This window comes from Mus caroli, unplaced genomic scaffold (genome assembly GCF_978045245.1).
Source record: "Mus caroli unplaced genomic scaffold, Mus_caroli_1 scaffold_10, whole genome shotgun sequence".
Taxonomy (NCBI): Eukaryota; Metazoa; Chordata; class Mammalia; order Rodentia; family Muridae; genus Mus; species Mus caroli.
In genome coordinates this window covers 28,744,671-28,769,898 of record NW_028227265.1, presented here as the reverse complement: position 1 = coordinate 28,769,898, position 25,228 = coordinate 28,744,671, and positions in this window count along the sequence as shown.

Here is a 25,228-nt window from a genome sequence, read left to right as displayed (position 1 = left end):
ACAGTATTACAGAAGAGTTGTGTGTTCTCTCTCTTTCTTGCTTTGCATGCCTCTATACATGCAAGTATGATAGAAAGTTGCAAATGATTCTAATTTTTAGACTATTTATGTGATTGCACAATTACCTTTAAAATTAAAGTATCAAGGATGGAAATACATATAATGCATGTTGCTCTATATGTGGCCATCTACACACATATGTTTGTTCTAAGACACTGATAGAGTCTCTAGATTTGTAAAGCGATGTGAGCCTTTACCACGAAATATTACTCTTATTTTGTGGTTTCACAGTCATTTCTTTAACAAATGCCTCCTGTGTAGTTAGAATATGTCATGTCCTGCTAAAGAATGAACTGAGAATAAATCAAGAACTGCACCAAGATATAAAACAAAATAGGGTCTCTGTTATCAAAGAACTTATGACTGAATAGGGAGAACCATTTTGCATGTGGCTACTATAAAAATCCAGGGTGAATAACTATTAAATCTAGCTTGGCAATGAGAAGGGTAAAATATATATATATATATAACAGAAGTGGAAACCAGAAGTAAAAGAGTGAAGGAAGTTTTTTATCTCCTCCTTCCTCTAGAACTCCTGTCCCCAGTTCTTCTTTCCCCTCCTCCTTCTTCCCTTCTTCCTTTTCCTCCTCCTTTCCCACCACCTCTTATCCTCCTCTTCTTCCACCTCATTTTTATTATAGCAGGCATTCATGAGATAGTCAGGCATAAGTATCCTTGTATCAACTTTTTTGTTGTTGTTCTATTAAAACTCTTCAAATACTAAAAGTGAACCATTGCAGCTGGCAAGTTCATGAGGATTGAAAAGAGTGAGTGATATTTAAGAAAGTCGAACGAGAAAAGGGCATTCACAACAGGTGGAATAACAATTTAGAAAGGGCTAATAATGTTAGGGGAAATAACATAAATTGGACCTAAGTCATTTCTCTCTGAACTAATTTCTCTTAAGGGAATGAATTAAAATTATTTGCAGTTAGAATCTGGAGACCCACAATAGGAAATCTGTGGAACTGCATTCATTTCATGGATTCAGAGTGATATTGCTGAACTACTTGGCAAAAGACAAAGATTCTTGAGATTCAAACAATGTGCCTCTGAAATTTTGCTTTGGTTAATTTACTGCTATGAGGCCTCCGTTGATAGGTTAGTTTGGGTGAGTCTTTGTGTCAGTGTGATATATATTTCCTCTTACATGTAGAATATGGTCTGCTTGAACCCAGTTGTTAATGAACTGAGAACACAAACTCAAAAGCATGCATTTCCAATTTCTTTCAGGAGTTCTGATCATTTGCTAGAAGTCAAATACCATTAAGAAATCGAGTGGGTGCTTCTTGGCACTTTATTATTCAACAACCCTCTTTAATTGTTAATAATTCCTAAGAGCACTGGAGTGAAATATGAAAGGGATTAAAATATATCAAATTCTCAACAGGAAACAAAGTCTCAGAATATTTAGTGCAGAATCTTTACAATGAAAAGCAAATTTATAATTTAAAAATCAGCAAAAAATTTTGATAGTATTTACTTTAATTATGAAATCTTTCCAAATGTCACTAGCTACAATGCACACACACACACACACACACACACACACACACACACACATACACATACATACATATATATGTATATATGGGTGTGTTGTGTATATATGTGTATACATGTACATATTTGCATACACACACCTATATATGTTTGTGTGTATATATATGTATATATATATGTATATAGATAGATAGATAGAGAGAGAGAGAGAGAGAGACAGAGAGAGACAGAGAGAGACAGAGAGAGACAGAGAGAGAGACAGAGAGATGTCTAAGTGCTTTTGTAGGTCAGATCTTTGTAACCGTTTCAATCAATTAGTATTCTAAATGGAAAATGTTGACAATGGAATATTTGGGAAATCATTATTTTCTGAGAATGTGAAGGTTCTCTGCTGAGGGCTTGGTGTCTCTGGACATTAAGTCCTGAGCCGGGACAATTGCCTAAATTCAAAGTTATACTGAGCAGCATCATAAGACCATGTCTGATTTTTTTAAGAAACAATACAAAATAAAATGTATAAGTCTTGATACTTGCATTGTCTTCTCTTAGTAGTCTCATGAATGTTTACCATTATAACTAAATTAAGTCATTCTTATTATCTGTTCACAATGTCTTCTCTTTTAGAATACAGCAATAAGTAGATTGATTTGTCAACTTGACACACCTGGAAAGAGGGGAGCTCAATTAGAAGTTGCCTCTATTGGATGGCCCTAACTGTTCCTGTGGGATGATAATTGATGTTGAAAAGGTTATGCCACAGTAAGGTGTGCCATCCCTAGTCCAGTAACCCCTAAGCTGTATAAGAATAGTAGCAGAGAGTCCGGCATGTTGGCGCAAGCCTTTAATCCCAGAACTCGGGAGGCAGAGGCAGGTGGATTTCCGAGTTTGAGACCAGCCTGGTCTACAGAGTGAGTTCCAGGACAGCCAGAGCTTTACAGAGAAACCCTGTCTTGAAAAAACAAGGCAAAAGAAAACAAAACAAAACAAAACAAAAAGAATAGTAGCAGAGGATGCCAGGAAACAAGCCAGATGGAGATTTCTCCATAATCTCTGGTTCAGTTCTGGAGGTTTCAGCCTCATCTTCCTGCCTTGGATTTCTTTGATTTAGATTTATCCAGTAAGCCAAATAAATCCTTTCCTATTCAAGTTGCTTTTTTTCACATGGTTTTATACCAGCAACAGAAATCTAGCAGGACAAATATGAAGCTTGAGAAGGCAGGGCATGATGTTATATTCTTTCTGCCTAACATAGGATATGCCATACAGTAATCATGCAGTACTGGGGTATTAATAATGAAGGGATCACACAATTTCTTAGTGACAGAACTCCATTCACATAGTTACATAATCTTATTTTCAGCAATATATTAATATGGTGGCTTGATTTCTTGTAAAATTTCTTTATATTAATATCTTACTTTTTCATTCAGTTCTTCACCTTGACTGCTCATAGGAGTTTATTAAAAGATATTCTTCATGACTGACTACAAGTGTGATTATTTATGTTGTTCAACTTCAAATCATGATGGTAAATAAACATCAAACTACCTCTATTTTTCAAAAGAGCATATAGAGACGACTAACCAGAAACTTAACTCTCAGAAACTGAGCTACCAACGAAAGAATACACATGGGCTACAATGAGGACCCTGGCACATATGAAGTAGACATGCAGCTCAGTCTCCATGTGGGTCTCCTGACAAATGGAGCTGAGGCTCTTCCTAAAGCTGTTGCCTGTCTGGTATCCATTCCCAAATAGGACTGCTTTATCTAGCCTCAGTATAAGAGGGTACACCTACTCTGACATAGATTTAATGCACCAGGATTGGGGGATACCCCTGGAGGAGCACCTTCTCAAAGGAGCAGGTGATAGGAAATGGAAGATGGAGAAAGGATCACTGAGAGGGGAAGACTAGGAAAGGGCAGCATTTGCAAAGTAAATAAATAAATGTTAATTAACAACAACAACAACAACAAAGACCATCCAGTAGTGCTAGGCATGGTAGCACAGCCCATTAATCCCAGCTCTGGGGAGGCAGATATCAGAGTTCTTGACCCATTCTGATTCAGACAGACAGAGCTAAAGAAAGAAATCCTATCTTAAAAATCTAAGAAAAAAATTAGCAGCCATTTCATGAATGATAAACTTATGTCTGATTGCCCAGGCATACCTGAAATAAGAGAATACTCCTGCCCCCAAAAGAAAAGAAATTTCAAACTGTTTTGATGACATGAATTAAAATAACTTTGCAGAATACTTAGGTAATTTTTTGGGGTGTGTGTGAAATAAAGCAATTTTCATCTTTCTGTATAGAACCAGTCTACCATTTAAAAATTAGCAATATACTGCTTCTTCATAAACTGTATGATAGCAAATATGGGTACAATGTCAATGTAGCTGTAGAGAAAAGAATGTGGGTCACCATCTGTTCAAGGTCTGCTTTGGGTTATGGGATATGCTAGTTGCTTTTTAAATATTCAAGAAGTAACAAGACAAGAAAAACAAAGACCTTTCTGTTTAGCTTATATTAATTAAAAACAACAACAACAACAATTTGTATCTGGTTAAAGTTTTGTTTTGTTTTTGGTTTTGTTTTCTGTTTTTTGGTTTTGTTTTGTTTTTTTTTTTTGTTTTTTGTTTTTTGTTTTTTTCTTTAAAAGTGTTATTTCCTGCCGGAATCTAAATCTCCGGGGACTATAAAGTAGTAATTTCCCTTGAATTATTTGTAGATACTAAGTAACATTTAAGCAAATTAGGCTATTACCTAAACTTTCAAATTAGAGAACATGCTCTTCAAATCAATAGAAAGTTCTAGCTGTTTGAAGTCATCTGGTTAATCAGTGTCATTAAAAAGATTTTTTTAGTTGTGCTCCATAGTAAAATCCAGTTATATCAACACTTTCATTTTAGCATAAATACCTGTTCTGTAATCAATTAGATTGTCATTCAGATAACTTTTTCTCCCCCGTGAGATTAGTTCTGTTTTTACTTTTATTTCTTAGGGAGTATTATCATAGTGAATGACCCAGATTCCTCCCATCAAACCCACTGCATGCTTAAAATCCTCAGCAAATTAAATTTAAGCTTGCAAATAGATAAACCAAATAAATGGCTTAAAAACAACACAATCCGGTATGATAATAGCGAAGTGTTATACTTTTAATAAATGATTAGCAATGGTTGTAATGCAAAGATTTATTTCACAGAACAAAAGCACTTAAGCAGAGTTTATATTACTGCTATGCTTCAGTGGTGATAACATTGGGACTTCAACCTGCATAGCTACAATGATTAATTAACAGCCTTGTTCAGGATGAGTGAGTGCCATTATTGTACTTAAATAGGAAAAGGCAGATAACCATTACTGATTATTCCTCAATTCCCAGTCTTACTTGTTTAAATCGAGACACTAAAGTAGGTTGTGCAATGTTCAAGCTGCTATGAGAGGGAGAAAAGAAAAGTTTCTATTCAAGATCTATATATAAATATAGACAGACATATACATATATGCGATGGATTAGATAAAATATTCAATTTGGCAGATAGATTATCCATGATGGCTTGAGTATGAAACCTAGTTATATCAGTAAGAATCTAACAACTTTAAATTTAGATTCCAAATGTAAGATTCAAGTCATATTTCCCCAAAGAAGATTCCACATACATGTCCACATGTATGTACAAACATCCAATGTCCTTCCATTTTATCACTACATCTGTGAACATATATACTAAGTGTAGACATGAACAAATAAAAAGGATGGCATTGGAGAAGCTGAAGTAACCTATTAAAAATCTTTCCACAGTTAAAGGCTTTATTTGTTTTATTGCAACTAACAAGGGTATAATTGAATACCAAGTAAAGAACACATTTCTATCAAATGATTCCACAGCATTCTTTTGACCCCACTCTTCTAGAATAAATTGTATGGTGCTTGTAGTAAATATTTTTCTTATCTTCAAAACACTTCTACCAAATCTGGCCCTGTACTTTTAACAACTTAAAATTCTTAAGCAAAGACTTTCAAAGGTTCAAGGAAGAAAACAACAAACAAACAAACAAACAAACAAACCTTTCAGCTTTTTCTTTTTCCCCTGCCGATGTATAATCAATGGAATAGCTTAATTCATCCAATATATCTTGTAATGGTTCTCAGTGGACTATCTATAACAACTTGTTTGCTATAGAGGGTATTTCAAAAGATATGCATTTTGCTTCTGAGCATCAGGTGCCTTCAAAGTCTGCCTCATCTGAGAAGTGTTATATTGTATACACCTGCCTAGATTCCACTGAGATGGCTTATGCTTAGTGCTTCCTTGCTTGCTACAATTATCAGTGAATAGATGCCAGTTGGAGGGGTCTGACTAGATTTTTGTTAAGATAATAACATTCTCAGTCCACTTTGCCTTTATTATGGGAACTTATTTACATATTCCTTTCTTATTTAATGCTTAGAAATTTATCAGAATATATGGTAGATGAAGGACTAGATGCTAAAAGGAATGAATTCTCTCCAATGTTGTAAAGCCAAGAAACAAAGAGTCAGTTAGAGGTCACCTTGAAGTTAAGATTAAGACTGTACATTTCTTCTACTGCATTCCAGATGTCTAGGGAGGGGAGCCTAGCATTTGTTTATTCAAATGTATTCTCTATCTTGTAGTAAAATTATGAGGATATGTTTTAATCTATGAATATCAAGTAGGAATGATGATTATAAAAATAACTAACACTTAAAAATCTTTTAAGTAAATTTTAGAAGTATTGTTCATTCGAGTGCCCTCATAGGATGAAATTTTATGTCTTGAGATAAGACTATAACAGAAATGTACAATATTATAATTCAAGAGCATGAATACATTCCAGTCATTTGTAAGACACAGTGAATATAGTTAATGATATATTATTTTTGCCAAAATGAAACTGAATTTTGATTATAATTATCATAAATAAATGATTCATTTTGCAGTGAAGGATACAATAATTATTCTAGGAGGTCCCAACCCCATGTTATTCATTCACCAAAACACCATGACATATATCATACTTATATATAAATGTTACATTTATAAATAAAATCACAGTAAAATATATACAGTAAAAGTATATCTTAATATAGTTGGTGTGAAGACCTCATATACTTATGAGAAAATTCTATATTGAGACTGAATACATGGTCTGCGTTTGTACATGTGTTGTATTCATGAGTTTATTTCTATGTTGATTTTAGAATGGAAGATTTAATGTTTAGCATAAATCTGAAGTTAAGTATCAGGAGAAAGTTCATGGACGTCAGATTTAGAAAATGAGAGGTATTTAATGTTAATATATTTTATTATTTTTTGAGAACTTCAAACAATATACTTTGGTCATATTCATTTCTCCCATTTTTCTCTAACTCCTCAAAGATCCACTACCACTTTCTATCCAACTCCTCAAAATTCCACTTCCACCTTTCTATCCAACTCCTATTTTCAGGAAATTTTCAAATAAAATTCAGGTCTAATTGGTGCTGTTCCTAAACTCCTGCGTATGCAATCATCTACCTGTTCATGGTCTGTCTATTGAGGCCTGTACTCTTAGAGAAAAACATTTCCCTTCCCCCCACTTAAAATATCAATTGTCCATGAATCCTAATTTACAGGGAGGAGTTTGAGAGACCCCTTCTTTCTCCATGCCAGAATGTTTCTGCCTTCATTTTGTGCATAAGTCTTCTATGTACAACCATACCTTCTGCTTGTGATTGAGTGAAGTGGTACAGCCATTTTCAGCACCCTCCTCATTTCTCCATGTGAATTTACCTACCGAATGTGGTGTCTTCAGCAATAGGGCCTCGCTATCAGGTTCTGGTGGCAAGTTCCAAGAGCAATGTCAATGGGCTATATTTAGAGGGGGCCTCCCTTGGATACCCTTACCACCAATTCAAGAAAAGGATACCACATCTGGCACTGAGCATTTTATTTGGCACACTATGGTTTCTAGGGTCAGCATGATCTCTTGTACAGGGTAACTCCAATTAAGATTATTAAGTTTTAGTCTATGTCATGTTATTTGCTACTTGTAGGAAAAAATACTGTTCTGGATTGAATGTCAAATGTCTCCTACAGGGTCACATGTTTGAAAATTTACCTTCACTTATGATGCTGTATGAGGGTATTATAGAAACATACAGACTTAGCACTTCTCTAGCAGATGGGGCATAGAGGTAGATTCTGTGGATTATAGGTTAATTTGCTTCAGATATGAGCTCTGTGTTTTCTTTTTTATTAGATATTTTCTTCATTTACATTTCAAATGCTATCCCAAAAGTCCACTATACCCTCCCCCTGCCCTGTCCCCTACCCACTCACTCCCACTTCTTGGCCTGGCGTTCCGCTGTACTGGGACATATAAAATTTGCTAGACCAAGGGGCCTCCCTTCCCAATGATGGCCTAGTAGGCCATCTTCTGATATATATGCAGCTAGAGACACAAGCTCTGGGGGTACTGGTTAGTTCATATTGTTGTTCCAACTATAGGGTTGCAGACCCCTTCAGCTCCTTGGGTACTTTCTCTAGCTCCTCCAATGGGGGCCCTATGTTCCATCCTACAGATGACTGTGAGCATTAACTTCTGTACTTGCCAGGCACTGACAAAGCCTCACAGGAGACAGCTATATCAGGGTCCTTTCAGCAAAATCTTGCTGGCATATGCAATAGTGTCTGTGTTTGGTGGCTGATTATGGGATGGATCCCCAGGTGGGGCAGTCTCTAGATGGTCCGTCCTTTTGTCTTAGCTCAAACTTTGTCTCTGTAACTCCTTTCATGGTATTTTATTCCCTGTTCTAAGGAGGAATGAAGTATCCACCGGTTGGTCTTCCTTCTTGATTTTCTTGTGTTTTGCAAATTGTATCTTGGGTATTCTAAGTTTCTGGGCTAATATCCACTTCTCAGTGAGTACAAATCAAGTGACTTCTTTTGTGATTGGGTTACCTCACTAAGGATGATATCCTCCAGATACATCTATTTGCAAAAGAATTTCATCAATTCATTGTTTTTAATAGCTGACTATACTCTATTATGTAAATGTACCACATTTTCTGTATCCATTCCTCCTGTTGAGGGACATCTGGATTCTTTCCAGCTTCTGGCTATTATAAATAAGGCTGCTGTGAACATAGTGGAGCACGTGTTCTTATTACCAGTTAAAACATTTTCTGGTTATATGCCCAGGAGAGGTATTGCTGGATCTTCCGGTAGTACTATGTCCAATTTTCTGAGGAACCACCAGACTGACTTCCAGAGTGGTTGTACAAGCTTTCAATCCCACCAGCAATGGAGGATTGTTCCTCTTTCTCCACATCCTCGCCAGCATCTGCTGTCACCTGAATTTTTGTTCCTAGACATTCTGACTGGTGTGAGGTGGAATCTCAGGGTTGCTTGATTTGCATTTCTCTGATGATTAAGGATGTTGAATATTTTTTCAAGTGCTTCTCAGCCCTTTGGTATTCCTCATTTGAGAATTCTTTGATTAGCTCTGTACCCCATTTTTAATGGGGTTATTTGAATTTCTGGAGTCCAGCTTCTGAACTCTTTGCATATACTGGATATTAGTCCCTTAACAAATTTAGGATTGATAAAAATTCTTTCCCAATATGTTGGTGGCCTTTTGTTTTACTGACAGTATCTTTTGCCCTACAGAAGCTTTGAAATTTTATGTGGTCCCATTTGTTGATTCTTGATATTACAGCACAGGCCATCGCAGTTCTGTTTAGGAATTTTTCCCCTGTGCCCATATCTTCGAGGCTTTTCCCCACTTTCTCCTCTATAATTTTCAGTGTCTCTGGTTTTATGTGGAGTGCTTTGATCCACTTAGACTTGAGCTTTGTACAAGAAGATAAGAATGTTCCCAATTCTATGAAGGGGCAAAGTTTCCACACTTTGGTCTTCGTTCTTCTTGAGTTTAATGAATTTTGCAAATTGTAACATATATCTTGGGTATTCTAAGTTTCTGGACTAATATCCAGTTATCAGTGAGTACATATCATTTGAGTTCTTTTGTGATTGGGTTACCTCATCCAGGATAATGCCCTCCAGGTCCAACCATTTGCCTAGGAATTTCATAAATTTATTTTTTAATAGCTGAGTAGTACTCCATTGTGTAAATGTACCACATTTTTTTTGTATCCATTACAGACACAAAGTTTGGAGCTGTGATGAAAGGATGGACCATCTAGAGACTGCCATATCCATGGATCCATCCCATAATCAGCCTCCAAACACTGACACCATTGCATACACTAGCAAGATTGTGCTGATAGGACCTTGATATAGCAGTCTCTAGTGAGACTATGCTGGGGCCTAGCAAACACATAAGTGGATGCTCACAGTCAGCTATTGGATGGATCATTGGGACCCCAATGGAGGAGCTAGAGAAAGTACCCAAGGAGCTAAAGGGATCTGCAAACCTATAGGTGGAACAACATTATGAACTAACCAGTACCCCGGAGCTCTTGACTCTAGCTGCATATGTATCAAAAGATGGCCTAGTCGGCCATCACTGGAAAGAGAGGCCCATTGGACTTGCAAACTTTATATGCCCTAGTACAGGGGAACACCAGGGCCAAAAAGTGGGAATGGGTGGGTATTGGGGTGGGGTAGAGGGTAGGGGGGACTTTGTGATAGCATTGGAAATGTAAATGAGGAAAATACCTAATAAAAAAAAAGAAGATAAGAATGGATCATTTCTCATTCTTCTACATGATAAGCACCAGTTGTGCCAGCATCATTTGTTGAAAATGCTGTCTTTTTCCACTGGATGGTTTTAGCTCCCTTGTAAAAGATCAAGTAACCATAGGTGTGTGGGTTCATTTCTGGGTCTTCAATTCTATTCCATTGATCTACCTGTCTGTCTCTGTACCAGTACCATTAAGTTTTTATCACAATTGTTCTGTAGTACAGTTTGAGGTCAGGCATGATGATTCCACCAGAGGTTCTTTTATTGTTGAGAATAGTTTTTGGTATCCTATGTTTTTTGTTATTCCAGATGAATTTGCAAATTGCCCTTTCTAACTCAGTGAAGAATTCAGTTGGAATTTTGATGGGGATTGCATTGAATCTGTAGATTTCTTTCAGCAGGATAGCCATTTTTACTATATTGATCCTGCCAATCCATGAGCATGGGAGATCTTTTTATCATCTGAGATCTTCTTCAATTTCTTTCTTCAGAGACTTGAAGTTCTTGTCATACAAATCTTTCAGTTCCTTAGTTAGAGTCACACCAAGGTATTTTATATTTTTTTGTGACTACTGTGAAGCCTGTTTTTTCCCTAATTTCTTTCTCATCCTGTTTATCCTTTGTCTAGGGAAAGGCCATTGATTTGTCTGAGTTAATTTTATATCCAGCTACCGCACTGAAGCTTTTTATCAGGTGTAGGAGTTCTCTGCTGGAATTTTTAGGGTTACTTATATATACTATCATATCATCTGCAAATAGATCAAGGGGATACAAATTGGAAAGGAGCTCTGAGTTTTCTAAGTGTCACACCATATGAACAGTTGCTCTGGTCATTATGCCTTTTCTTTGGGGACTATAGCTATCTCTAAATGCTAGATAGCATAAGTTCTTCCTCCTTTAACATATATGAAAGATGCAGCAAAGAAATTTAAAAATATATCAAATGTCTGTTTCTTTAAAAATAAAAGCAAATTAAGACCACAAAAATAAATTAAATGGGACACTGTGGGTACAGGTCTATAATAAGAGAATTTGGGCATGAGTGTCATTTCAAGTTCAGCCTATGCTACACTACGAGTTCATGAACTTCCTCGGCTACATCAGACTATTTAAGACAAACAGGTGATTGTGCATATGTATAGGTCTGAAGGTAGCTTTTGAGGGTGTGTTTTCTGCTTGTACTATATAGGTTCTAAGGATCAAAGTTAGGTGATCTGGCTTGGCAAAAGCTTTCACCCAGAGTAATTTTCATAGGTGATGATTCTCAATTCCACAGGTTGACTTTAAAAGAGAAGTCCTCAGGCAGGAGAAATGGCTCTGGATTAAAGAAAATTTACTGCTCTTTGCAGGGGACATGGGTTCAACTCCTGTCACCCATACAGCTGGGTAAAGCTTTCCTAGTTTCAGTTCTGGGATGCCAGACTTCCACTTCTAGCTTCCACAGCCACCAGAGCCCTTGCAGTTCACAAACACCTACCATCAAAATACTCTTACTCATTAATCAAAATATTCTTGCCCCAAAGTCAAGTTATTGAAGGAATCTGGGGCCCTAAATTTGAAGAAAATTGACAATCAAGAACACAATCTGAAAGAATTTCTGAGAAGTCTGAAAATTTTCAGCCTTAGTCCTACTTTTAATCCATGGCATTTTTGTGATGTTGTTTAATGTTGTGATGTTGTTTAATGTTACTGACAGCTCTCCATACATCAACATTATCTGAGCAGACTTCAGGGAACCCCCAACATTTTTGACACATATTTCAATAATTTAATCTTCTGGCTGGAAGGACATTATGAACTAATGATAATTTGTTGAATACTTCATTAAAAAATCATTGAAATTCAGTAATTCAGAGGATTGCAGATTATCTCTTTCAGTCATTTTATTTGATAAATATTAAAACTGAAGTCCAGAGCAGTTAAGTGAATTTTCCAAGGTCACAGAGCAAGTCATTAGAAATCTCTGTTACTCACATCAGGACAATTTCCTGTCTTGTTAGCAACAGGGTAATGAGTTGAATTTAATCTTCTCATGATCCTTAGGACTTTGCCAGGCTTGAAGTGATTAGGATGAATATCAGATATTAGCATATAAGAAAGTTATCTAAAAGCTAAGGTTAACGTATGGGATATATTTCTTTCTCATTAATTATGTAAAGAGTCCCTTCATCATAGACACATTTGCTCTCATTTTACATCTTTCTCCTAAATAAAAACAAAGACAAGTATTATCATCTTAATAAAAATGTTCAGTGAAACTGATCTAGTCACTGCAATCTCTACTTTTCGTTTGTTTGTTTTTAACAGTCTTTTTTTTTTTTTTAATGAATAAGAGTATTTTGATTGCACGTGTTTGTGAATTGCATGGGTGTTGGTGGCTGTGGAGGCTAGAAGAGGAAGCCTGGCATTCTGGAACTGGAATTACAAAAGGTTTACTGCCCATCCCCTCCCCCCCAAAAAAAAGAAAGAAAAAAAAAAAAAGGTTTACCCAGCTGTATGGGTGACAGGAGTTGAATCCATGTCCCCTGCAAAGAGCAGTAAATTTTCTTTAATGCAGAGCCATTTCTCCTTCCTGGGAGTCAACCTATGGAACTGAGAATCATCACCTATGAAAATTACCTGGAAATTCTAGAGACTTTCTAATTCTTTTTTGTACAGCTCCTTTTGTGCAAGACTTTTCCATACAATTATTATTTTTTAAAAAAATTCATTAATTACCTCTTCTCAGGAAATTTTGTTGACTTTATTTATCAAACATGATCTGCCATTCCTGTGTGAATAGGTTATGAAGAACTGAGAAGAGCACCAAGGGAAAGAATAGAACAGATACACAGACTCAGATGCAGAAAGAGTGGGATCAGAATGAGTGTGCCTATGTTGATGGATTGTACCAGCTGCACAACAAACTGGAACCTCAGCATCTTTATTATACATAGCACAGCAGGAAGAATTAGTCTTAGTAGGAGGTCTTCATAATCAGGATGTCTGAGGCTGTAAACATCTAAGAGGATGAAACAGAGGTTGCTGGTTTTGACACACACTGTCCACATCTAAATTCAGATCCAGGGAAGGCTTTACATTGTACACACATATATACAGGCAAACAGACAGACACACATAGACTCACACACACACACATAGACTCACACCTACACACATATATACATACACACACTCACATGCACATATACATATAACAAGAACAACACACACACACATTTAATTTTAAGTAAACATAACAAATTTCCTGTGGCTTCTCAAACATATTTAGTGTTATTCCATCTTCTTCCTTGTTCTTCTGTAATGTTAATTTCTCCCTTGCCCAGGTAAATTTCCCCAATTTCCAATTTCCCCTTCCTAGTTATGGTGTTCTATTATACTGCTCTCTAATACCGCTGCACCCACACCCCTAGCATAGCTGGTCTTTACTTTCCTGTAGTCACTCCAGGATAGTTATTATCATCTAAATATTGGAGGCTAGCATGCACAGTTAACAGAAAACACACAGATTGTGTCTATCTGGTCTGAGCTATAGTCTTTTACTTTTTTTTCCATTACTGAATCAAAAAATGATCAATATATTTGTTTGAATATACCAAGAAAAATCACATCTGTTAAGTGTCAGATTTTTTAGACCCTGGGTTGGTAGTTTCATCCAAATGAATAAGTGGGCATTAGAAATCTACAAATATGATAAGTGGGCAGAAAAAGAAATTAGGAAAACAACACCCTTTATAATAGCCACAAATAATATGAAATATCTTTGTGTAACTTTAATCAAGAAACTGAAATATATGTGTGACTTTAAGAACTTTACATCACTGAGAAAAAAAACTGAGGAAGCTATCAGAAGATGGGAAGATCTCCCATGCTTATGAATCAGCAGGATTAACATACTAAAATTAACATCTTACAAAAAGTAATATACAGACTCAAAGCAATTCCTATCAAAATCAACCAAGTTCTTTATAGACCTTGAAAGAGCAATTTTAACTTCATATATAAAAAGAAAAGAAAACAAACAAGCAAAAAGAGAAGAGTCAATATAATCCTGTACAAGAAAAGAACTACTAGAGGTATCAACCTCCCTATTTTCAAACTATATTACAGAGCAATAGTAATAATACATGCGTAGTTTGGCATTAAAAAAAGACAAGATAAAAAATGGAACAGAAAGGAAGACCCAGAAATAAACCACCATACCCGTGAACACTTGATATCTGACAAAGAAGCCAAAATCCTACAATGGTAAAGGGAAAGCATTCAAAATGGTGTTGGTCTAACTGAATGTTTGAATATGGAAGAATACAATTAGACCAATGTCTATCACCCTGCTAGAAACTCAAGTCCTAGTGGACCAAAGACCTCAATATAAAACTGGACACATTACATCTAATAGATGAGAAAATAAGGAACTGCTTTGAACTGATTGGTGCAGCAGACAAATTCCTGAAGAGAACACCCATAGCTTAGGCACTGAGATCAAAAATTAAGAAATAGGACAGGACCTCATAAAACTGAAAAGTTTTTGCAATGTTAAAAGCCCCATCTATAAGACAAAAAAAAAAAAAACAAAACAGCTTATAGAGTGCGAAGTCTTTTATGATTCCTACATCTGTTGGAGGACTAATATCCTAAATATATGAAGAACTCAGGAAATTAAACATCAACAAACTAAGGAACCCAATTGAACAATGGAACACAGAGCTGAACCGAGAATTCCCAAGTGAGGAATCTTAAATGTCCTAGAAGTGTTCAACATCCTTAGACATCAAGGAAATATGAATCAAAAGAACTCAGAGATTCTATTTTATACCAGTCAGAATTACTACGATCAAAAATTCAAGAGTTAGCACATGCTGGTGAGGATATAGAGCAAGGGGAACACTCAGCCATTGCTAGGGGAATGCAAATCTATACAACTTTAGAAATCGGTTTGTTTGTTTCTCAGAAAATTGAAAATAGTTCTACTCCAAGACCAGGCAATATACTACTGGACATCTACCCAAAAGATGTACCATTATACCACATAGAAACTTGTTCAGCTATGTTAATAGCAGCTTTATTCATAATAGCCAGAAACTGGAAACCTAGAAGTCCATTAACTGAAGATTCCATAAAGAAATTAGAGTATATACACACAATGGTATTGTGTTCAGCTATAAAAAACAAAGACATAATGAAATTTACAGGCAAATGGATGGAATCCAGTTCTAGAAATACATACATGGTATGTACTCATAAGTGGACAATAGCCATAAAGTACAGGGTACCTATGTTACAATCCACAGACTCAAAGAAACTGGCTAATAAGGAGGGTTCATGGGAGAATCTCCCTCAGGAGATGAAATACAATAGACATCTAAAGCAGATAGAGAAAAGGAACAGAGTGGAAGGAGGAACAGGGATGGCAATCAGGTGTGGGGAGTAGGGTGGTAGAGGGCTGGGAGTGAGAATGGAAACTGGTGGGGTATATCTCTAGGCAGAGCTGGGGTAAGGCACACAGGAGACTGTGGGAGTCTTTGGGGATAACCCTAGCTCAGATTCTTAACAATGGGGATAGAGAGACTAAAGTTGTCCATACCACCTACTGTAGCCAGACAGACATTACAGTTGAAGGAAGGAGACATCAACCCACCCAGAAAACAGTTAACTGAATATTTTTTCTGCCTACACAATGTACAGGGATAAAAGTGGAATAGAGACTGAGGGAACAGCCAACCAATGAGTGTCCCCAACTTGAGACCAATCCCATAGGAGAGATCCAACCCCTAACCCTATTAATGATACTCTGCAATGCTTGCAGAGAGGAACCTAGGATAACCGTTTCCTGAGAGGTTTCATCCAGCAGCAGATGGCAAGAGATGGAGAGAGCCACAGGCAAACATCAGGAGGAGCCTGGGGGTTCTTGTGGAAGAGTGGCAGAAAGAATCGAGGGAGCTGGAAGGGTCAAGGAAACTACAAGATGAGCTTCAGAATTAACTAACCTGTGCCCAGACAGGCACAAAGAGACTGATTCACCAGCCAACATGCACTGAAAGTGAATACGTTTTATAAAAAAGAAAACAACTTGTGTGTGTGTGTGTGTGTGTGTGTGTAAGAATACTATAATATCACTTCAGAATACTAAATACATTTAGATTTTGTTAAAAAAGTAATCTACAACCATGAATACAACTTTTTCTTTCTCTTTTACTCTCATTTCTTTACAGACTTTAATGGATTCCTGCATTCCCAGGTTTTCCGAGTCTTTAGAGTGCTCTAATCACTCAAAGTATTTTTTATATTCACCTTTTTTGTGTAGAACAGTATGCTGTAGGCTGTATGGATATCAATGATGTGAACTGGCCACAAAGTAAGATCATCACCTCAGTGGATTCTGTGAGCCAATTCAGAATCTATGAGAAGAAAGCACACCTTTGTGTCATCTGTCACATGTTGGGAACAGGTTTTTTCCTTTGCCTATTATGAAGGGATGCTTATAAATGGCAATGATTAGAGCAAGTTTTAATTCTGAGAACTAGTTCACAGATATATAATTGACTGTATAATCCGTTGTCTAAACTCTTGTCCGTCATCAGGTAATAGACAGGGCCATCATCACTGTTTTAGTAGTGACAGTCTTGATGTATTAATTCACACACTTCTCTATTTAGGCCATTTAGTTTGTCATTTAGAGTCCTGAATCCAGCATTAGGGGATTGCACATAAAAGATAGTATTATGGTAAATTAGATACTTTTACTGTCATGGAAAAAGTAATATTTAAGGTGCCTTGAAAATTGGACATTCATGGGGTTTGCTACAGATGCTTCGAGAGAATGTCACTTTAAAAATTCCCAACAGCAAGTGGGCTGGAAATAGTTCCGAGAAGATTGATTACCCCAGAGTGTAGTACTAGAGAATCCACCTACAAGTAATGGCCTTGGTCTATTTTTCTTTTGCATCATCCATTTATAAACCACAGCGTTCTAATCAGTGGAGAACAATGAGCAATTGTGCCCAGTGTATGGTGGTGATGGGATGAGCAGGTCTCTGAATGAATAATCAGTGATGTTACTGAAAACCACAGGGCACGACGTAGATGGAGTGGCTAGATGTGAGGGAACTGATTGCGGTGGTGCCCCATCAGTCCAAGGATGCTCAGGCTGGGCTCTCTCTTATTTATGTCCCTTAGCATGCAAAAGCAGTTAAATCCACTGGTAAACACTCTCTGCATTTCATTCTTTAGCACAAAAGTCAGGGAAAGACAGAGCAAGATAGTAATTGAATGTATTTTTTGCATCAATTAATGTGACTTGTGTGTTGTGCTCTAGCTAGGAATTTTGGACCTTGTAATATGAAGGGGACATATCTTCTCTTAATGATCACAGTTAATAATAATTCTGAGCAATATAGCCCAATTAACCACAGAGAACAATTGCATTGTAACCTACCCATACAGGTGCCCAAATCTGATCTCAGAATCCAGTCTCCTCCTATCCTGAGAGTCTTTCCAGCATTGTCTATTAAGGTAAAAGACTACTTCACACTGCACATTAGATTTAATTGGCTGCTTAGTTCACGTTAGACTTATTATTTGTTTGTGGCTCCCTATCTACCGCTTTGAATTTTCTTTCTTGTGAGCAAGCACACATGCATTTTAGCCTAATGAATCCCAGTGACTACAAAAGGCAATCTTTGGTTTTGGTGCTCATCATAGATTTTGAATGGAGTCACAGTGATTGTACTCACACACAGCATGTGCATGGTAAGCAAAGTGTTATGTGCTGCACACAACGGTGCAAATAAGACGTTTAAGTCATGTTAAAGGAGACTTTAGACTGGCTTCTGGAAGCCTCAAAAATGTTCCAAACTTCTACATAAAATCTTTAAGTTGGTGACCTATCATCACCCCAAAGCTGAGTCTTGGCCAGCAGAACTGAGTCCACACACCTTTAAAAATAAAATAAAATAAAATAAAATAAAATAAAATAAAATAAAATAAAATAAACAACAACAATAACAACATAAAGACCCCAGAAATGGTAGAAAGACAGCTAAGGAAGACCATGTGTTCACCTTCTGCCTACCTGCACTCAAAAAATGAGACAACTCTGCTGTAAAAAGTGAAGATGATTTTTTCAAGATTATGCAAGCAATTTAAAGTGATAGCTCGAAGAGTCTTCAGCATTTTATATCCAGGGCCCCATGTGTTTGAGACTCCTGATATTTTTGGTTTCTTGAGGCTGGAATGTGTGTTTGATTCTCTAACTCTGCGTTTGTGTCAGCAGTCACCTATCCACCAGGCTTCTTTAGCCTGATTACCTAGTAAAGTGGGAAGGGAAACTTTGCTATTTGGAACTGCTCAGTGTCTTTATGAATCCTGTGACTTCTTGTTACTCCTTCAAGCTAAGTTTGGCGGCCCTCTGATTTAGAGCAATGAACTGCTTTACATGTTAAGAAATTAAAACATAAACATATATTTTATGGAATGGTCCAGGTATGGCCTTTGCAGTTGCAATCTACATCTCCAGCCTCACACTACGTCCTTCTCTGATCTTTGTCCAAATGCAATAAGAAACACTGAAGAACATATAGACAGCAGACAGGAGCCTTGAAATTACCTCAGCAATTTGTTCTGTGCCCTTGAGTAAACCTCTTAATATTAGTTGGTGTCTACGTCTAAAGTTTGCAGATGTGTAAAAGAGGAAGTGGTCAGACACAAAAGGAGGTATAGAAATTGATGGAGAGTTAAATAAGAACTGAATCAACTGAGATAACTAATACACTAATGGTTTAATTTTTCATCAACTTTGGCTTAATTTTCTTTCATGTAGTTGTATCTCAGGTACCCAGACGAGTCTCTGACTCACTATGGAGCTGAAGATGATGTGGAGCTTCTGATCCTCCAGTCTTCATTTCCTGAATGCTGGGATTATAGGTCTATCCCACAATGCCCATCTATTTTCATATTCTTTACAAAAATAAGTATGTCTTGATGACTCCAGTCACTCTGTCACTTCATATTCATTCTTAGAAGACAAAAACAAACAAACAAAGAAAAACAAAAAAACAAAACAAAAAACAAAACAAAAAAACAAAACCAAAACAAACAAACAAAAAAACAGGTAATTCCTTCTAGTTTGCTGAAATTAGCTTAATTTCTTCCTTTATCTCCCAAGGTAGCATTAATTACACTCAATACTCTTTCATATTTTCTCTGTACTTCTGTACCTGATCAACATTTACATATTACAGGCACACTGATTGTTTGAATCAGTCCTTTACATAGATATTCTTTTCTACAATCATGGAACTGAATGGAGTTCTAAAACAAGTGGCTAAAGACCTTTCAATGGTAGTTTCCCAAAGAAGGAATGGCCAGCTCTGTGATGGCCTTTTTAAAAGTTCATGTAACTGTCTTAGAGGGCTGGAATGAAAACCAATGGCTCACACAGAGCCCTATGGAGAATAGAATCTAACTACATCTAAGAAATATTACTAGGTCAATGTGTAGGCTGACATACATAAAGGTGGTTGTTTTTCTCTTATAGCTATTTTAGGATGATTTTAATTCCATATGTTGATAACTATCAAAGATGACCATGAAAAAGAAAACAAGCAAAAACCATGACTTGTCTTCCCAGGGAATGAGAAGGCAGCACAGCAGTGTATGTAACATATAGCTTTCACTTTTGTGAAATCATTGCGATCCTATTTCAACAATGCTGTATCCCCAGCATTAAGCTAAAATTGACTTATGAAGATCAAACACCACAGACATGCAAATTTTGAATTCTGCACAAAAAAGGCATATTGGGTCCAACATAGAATGTTCGAGGAGGAAACGTCTTTAATTATCTAACATGCCGTTGTCATTTCCAACTTTCCAGGGTGGATTATAAATTAAAAGTGAACAAACATAATTAGAAATGCTATTAACTATATCTTGAAACAGATTTTTTTTTAATTTGAAAACAATGATAATGAGAGGAAAGAAGTTGAAAAGTGTGACCAAAGTTCACCAAAATGGATTCATTTTTAAAAGAACCTTCGTGTGACTTGGCAAGAGGCTAAAGTGTAGGTATGGTGACAGTGGCTCAGAGGTCAGAAACCCTCAGCTATATTGCAGTTGGAGTTTGTTGCTGCTTTGAAGCGAGCCTGTAGCACCATCTAGAGGCACGTGGCGATCCTACACACAGAGGGAACAAAAGGAAGCTCACCTATTTTAATTTTAGCAGTGGTAAAAACAGGGCTATGCGGTTCAGTATGAAACCCCTTACAGAACGCCTCTGGAGGAACTGCACCCCACTCCCATTAACCTACCACCGCAGAGTTCATTACACGGAGAATCCAAGGCTTCAGAAGCGGAAGCTTCCCTTCTAACTTCCCCACTGAGAGGAGAGTTGCTGACTTTCAAGTAAGTTTAATTCATTCTGCACATTGTAAGGGAATCCTGCCATGCCTCAGACTTCGTGTCAGGTTCTGGGGAACACAGCCAAAAATATATTACTATTTCTCTATACCCCTAGCCCGCATATCCATAAGTAACCACATGTATAACTTTTCTCCTATATTATACTTTGAGAAATTTTCTAGGTGGTAAGAGCAGAAACATTTCAAAGCAGTTGCTATATTTCAAAACACTTTTCCACAGAGAACCACTAGTGTGTGTTAAATGAAATCATGGATTCAAATAAGGTTAGAGCATCAAGGAACCTTACAGTGTTAAAACACAGAACAAATTGTGGTATAGAGAAGTTACTCGGATTTCTTTTATTACAAGCATAGCTATATTGTATTGGCCAAGGACAATGTATTATATTTTAACATATTTATCTGGTTTTCATGACAAAAGTGTACCACTAACTAGCTTTTAAATAGAAGTCCTGATGTTTAAAATACTAATATTTTAAATTCACATGAATTAGGTCTAATTGCCATAACTTTATTGAAGATATAAATTTTAACTAAAATATATTTACATATAATTCTGTTAATACACAGATTCCAAATTTGGTAACTTCCACATTTCATTCTAATCTTTTATATTTACATGATATACATCGATCATGTAGGAATGGCTATTGAAAGTGTGCCTTTTTAACTAACTTGGAATCCATCATATTAACGTCTTCACATCTGCATGGCCTTCTTGGTCCAAGAAAGATGGAAATCATAAAATTCAGTGTATTTCAATGCTCTTCCCATACCAAGAAAATTTGAGCTGAAAATACTATTCTTCATGCATTGAAAGCAATTTATCTTCTGTTATTTCTCATTTCTATAATTTCTGCCTTAAAATTTGCTCAGTTATTTATATGTGAAAGACAGACAGACAGCAAAGAAAGGGATTAGGATTTCTGAAGGAAATTTGCGTAAATTATCATTGACAATAAAATCATTCATTAGATCCTTTATTCTCCCTTTAATTCTTATAGAAAATTTCTTTACCATATTTTAAGCTTGTGAAGTCATGAATTACCCTAACATTTTTACCTTATAAACACTTCTAATTTGCTTATAAATCTCTCCTGGCATCATGATTATGTGCTTATATAATGGTATCCTTTGCATAAAAGCTGTCAAGATCCCTGACCGAAGATCAGCCAAAATGCACAGCTATCATTCGTGATTTAGCTTCATGTATTGTTCCCGAAAAAAATCTTATTTTAACCTTAGGTCCATGAGATTACCCAATTCTAACACATCTGTGGTACTTGAAGCACTTTGGGGGCTTGTCCTTTTCTCCTGATGAATGGAGGGTAGGTCAACTAAGATATTACCTTTCGTGTGGCATGCATTTCTTAACTTCAAGTTGTGGTCTATGTCCATTATCGGGGACTTTGCAGAACCCTGTGAATTCTGCCATTATAGTAGCAGAAGATACAAGAAAGTAAAATATCAACTTTAATCTAAGTCTTGAAATCCAAAGAGTTTGTGATCCTAACATTTTACCAACATAAGAAACTATATGCCTAAAGAGCCAAGGCTACAGTAAACTCTATGCTTCCTTGTTATAATATGAGTAGCTAATTGCTAGCTGTGGTCATAAATGCACCAGTCTACTTATCTTTGTTCACCCGAGGAGTAATAGTCATTAATATTTGAATAGAAGTTTTTGTATTCTTTTGCATCACTAGGACTTGAATCAAGGGTCTTTCTTCTAAACACAAGCCAGAGACTCTCCCACTGAGCTTTTTGTCCAGCCTCTAAATACTTTATTTATATAGTCAAAATTGTTAGAAAGATGATGTGACAAAATTTTATCAACAATTAATTTTTCTAAAGTAAATGAGTTTCGACAACAGATTTAAAAATGAAAATGAGAAAATTTAGGGAGATATTTAATTGCGAGTACGTGGTTGAAAATTTAGTCACCTTCCAAAATAATTATAAAAGTTTTGTGTAATGAACACGGTATCATTTGTAAATTTGTCTCATTTATTTTAAATGTGAAAATTAATGTAATAATGGAGAAAAATTCATGTTTGCTTTATTGACATGATTTGAGACTATAGAGAAGCCAAGTGTTCCTTTTTGTATCAAATTCACTTGCAGGCAACCATATTAGTATTTTTTCTACACATCCTGTGAGAAGGGCAATGTTTCAATCACTTCTATTTAAAATGCGACTCTCTAAAACATCCCAGTAAGACATTCTATCTAAGGCTAGGCTCTCTTTCCCTCAACCATGAATAGGAGCAACTGAATCCAAACACAGGGTTGGAAAATGTCTGCTGCGATAAGTTTGAAAAGAAACACCTTGCTGGTACTTTTTCTTTCTTTGAAAACAAAAAGTTTAAGATTTGAAATCATCTTGTTTATTGTTTTCTTTAGATTTTACCTGGCTATGATTTTGATACAAATGGTAATTGGAGTTATCACTGCAAATGTTGCTGTTCAATTCTACTTCTCAGTCTTTATACTCTTCTTAATTTTATGACTCTCTCTCTCTCTTTCTCTCATAAACACACACACACACACCACTCCACACATATCTTATCTCTCCATAGGTATAGTTTTATATGCATATCATCAATTTGAGAATGTACAGTAAAACAATAAATATGTCCATACTTTCCTCATATTACATTATAGGGAATATAGTATTATAATAGCATAGAAAATCCCTTATTAATAGACTAAAGGAAGATCAAGTCAAACACTGGAAAAAAAATAACACAATCAAGGCAAGAGATGCATAGAGAGTGAAGATATAGATGTTTGAACTTACTTAAAAGTGGATATTATCCTTAAAGTAACCATGCTACAATCCACAGATCCAAAGGCATTACAAAAAAAAGGAGAGTTGATGGGAAAATACTTGAATCTCACTCAGAAGGGGAAATAAATTAGGCATCTGAAGTAGATGGGGACTTCCAGTGGAGGGAGGGAGACACAAACTCATCCACAAAAACTTTGACCCAATATTTGTCCTACCTACAAGAAGTGGAGGAATAAGCATGGAGCTGAACTTGAAGGAATGGCCAAACAATGACTGACCTAACATGAGGCCCACACCATAGAGGAGAACAAACACCTGCTGATAATTATGATATGCTTGCAGACAGGATCCTAACATAATTATCCCTAGAGAGGTTTCATCCAGTAGATGATGGAAATATAAGCAGAGACTCACAGCCAAACAAGAGATGGAGTTTGGAGAGTCTTGTGGAAGAGTCGGGTGAAGAAATGAGGGAGGTGAAGTGGTAAAGGGCACCAAAAAACAAACCAAACCAAAACAAAACAAAATAAACAAACAAAACTACAAGCCAACTAACCTGAGCCCATGGGGGCTCACAGATACTCAATCATAACCAATGAATATGCATCAGCTGGACCTTGGCACCTTCCATATACGTAGCAGATTTGTAGCTAGTTCTATATGTAGGTCCCTTAATTATTGAAGTGGACAGTCCTGCATGCCAGGAAAGCAAGAGACTCCCAGGACCCAACTAGGATGACATTAGCTAAAATTCCCAACAAAGGGGTGAAAGAACATATAGAAACCATATCCAGAGGTTAGGCAGGCCAGAAGTTGAGGGATGGGGCCACACATCCATCTCAAAAATATTAACCTAGAATTGCTCCTGTTTAAAGGAAATACAGGGACAAAAATTGCAGCAGAGACTGAAGGAAAGGCCATCCAGAGACTATCACACCTGGGGATTCATCCCATATGCAGACATCAAACCCAGTCACTATTGCTGATGACAAGAAGTGCTTGCTGACAGAAGCTGTTTCCTGAGAGGCTCTGCCAGGGTCTGAAAAATACAGATGTGGATGCTTGCAGCATGGGGACTGAGCATGGGGAACCCAATGAGGGAGTTAGGGGAAGGACTGAAGAAGTTGATGCTGTTTGCATCCCCATAGGAAGAAAAACAGTCTCAACCAACCAGAATCCCCCAAAGTTGCCAGGCACTAAACCACCAACTAAAGAGTACACATGGGAGAACCGATGTCTCCAGTTGTGTATGTAGTAGAGGACTGACTTATAAGGTATCAGTGGGAGAGAAGGCCCTTTGTACTGTGAAGCTTGATGCCCTAGCATAGAGGAATGTTAGGGCAGTAAGGGGGGAGTGGGTGTGTGGGTAGGGAAGCATCCCCATAGAAGCAGGAGGAAGGTGGGATGGGATAAGGGGTCTGCAGAGGAGGAACAGGGAAGGGGGCTGACACTTGAAAAGTAAATATATCAAATAATCAATTTAAAAAATGGAAAAATCATTGGAGTAGGGATTACTCTGTCTTTGTTGTGGGCTTTTGAATCACTTTCTACTAGCTGGGCTGAATTGTCTGTCATCAGTGGGAAAGGATGCAGTTAGTCCTGTTGTGACTTAATGTATCAGGGTATATGGGTAAATGTGAGTGTGGCAGGGTGTAAGAGTGGGTCAAGAAAGGGAGGAAGGAGGGGTGCTACAAGCAGGCTGTGAAGTTAATAAATGAACAAATGAATGGAGAGGAAAAGGG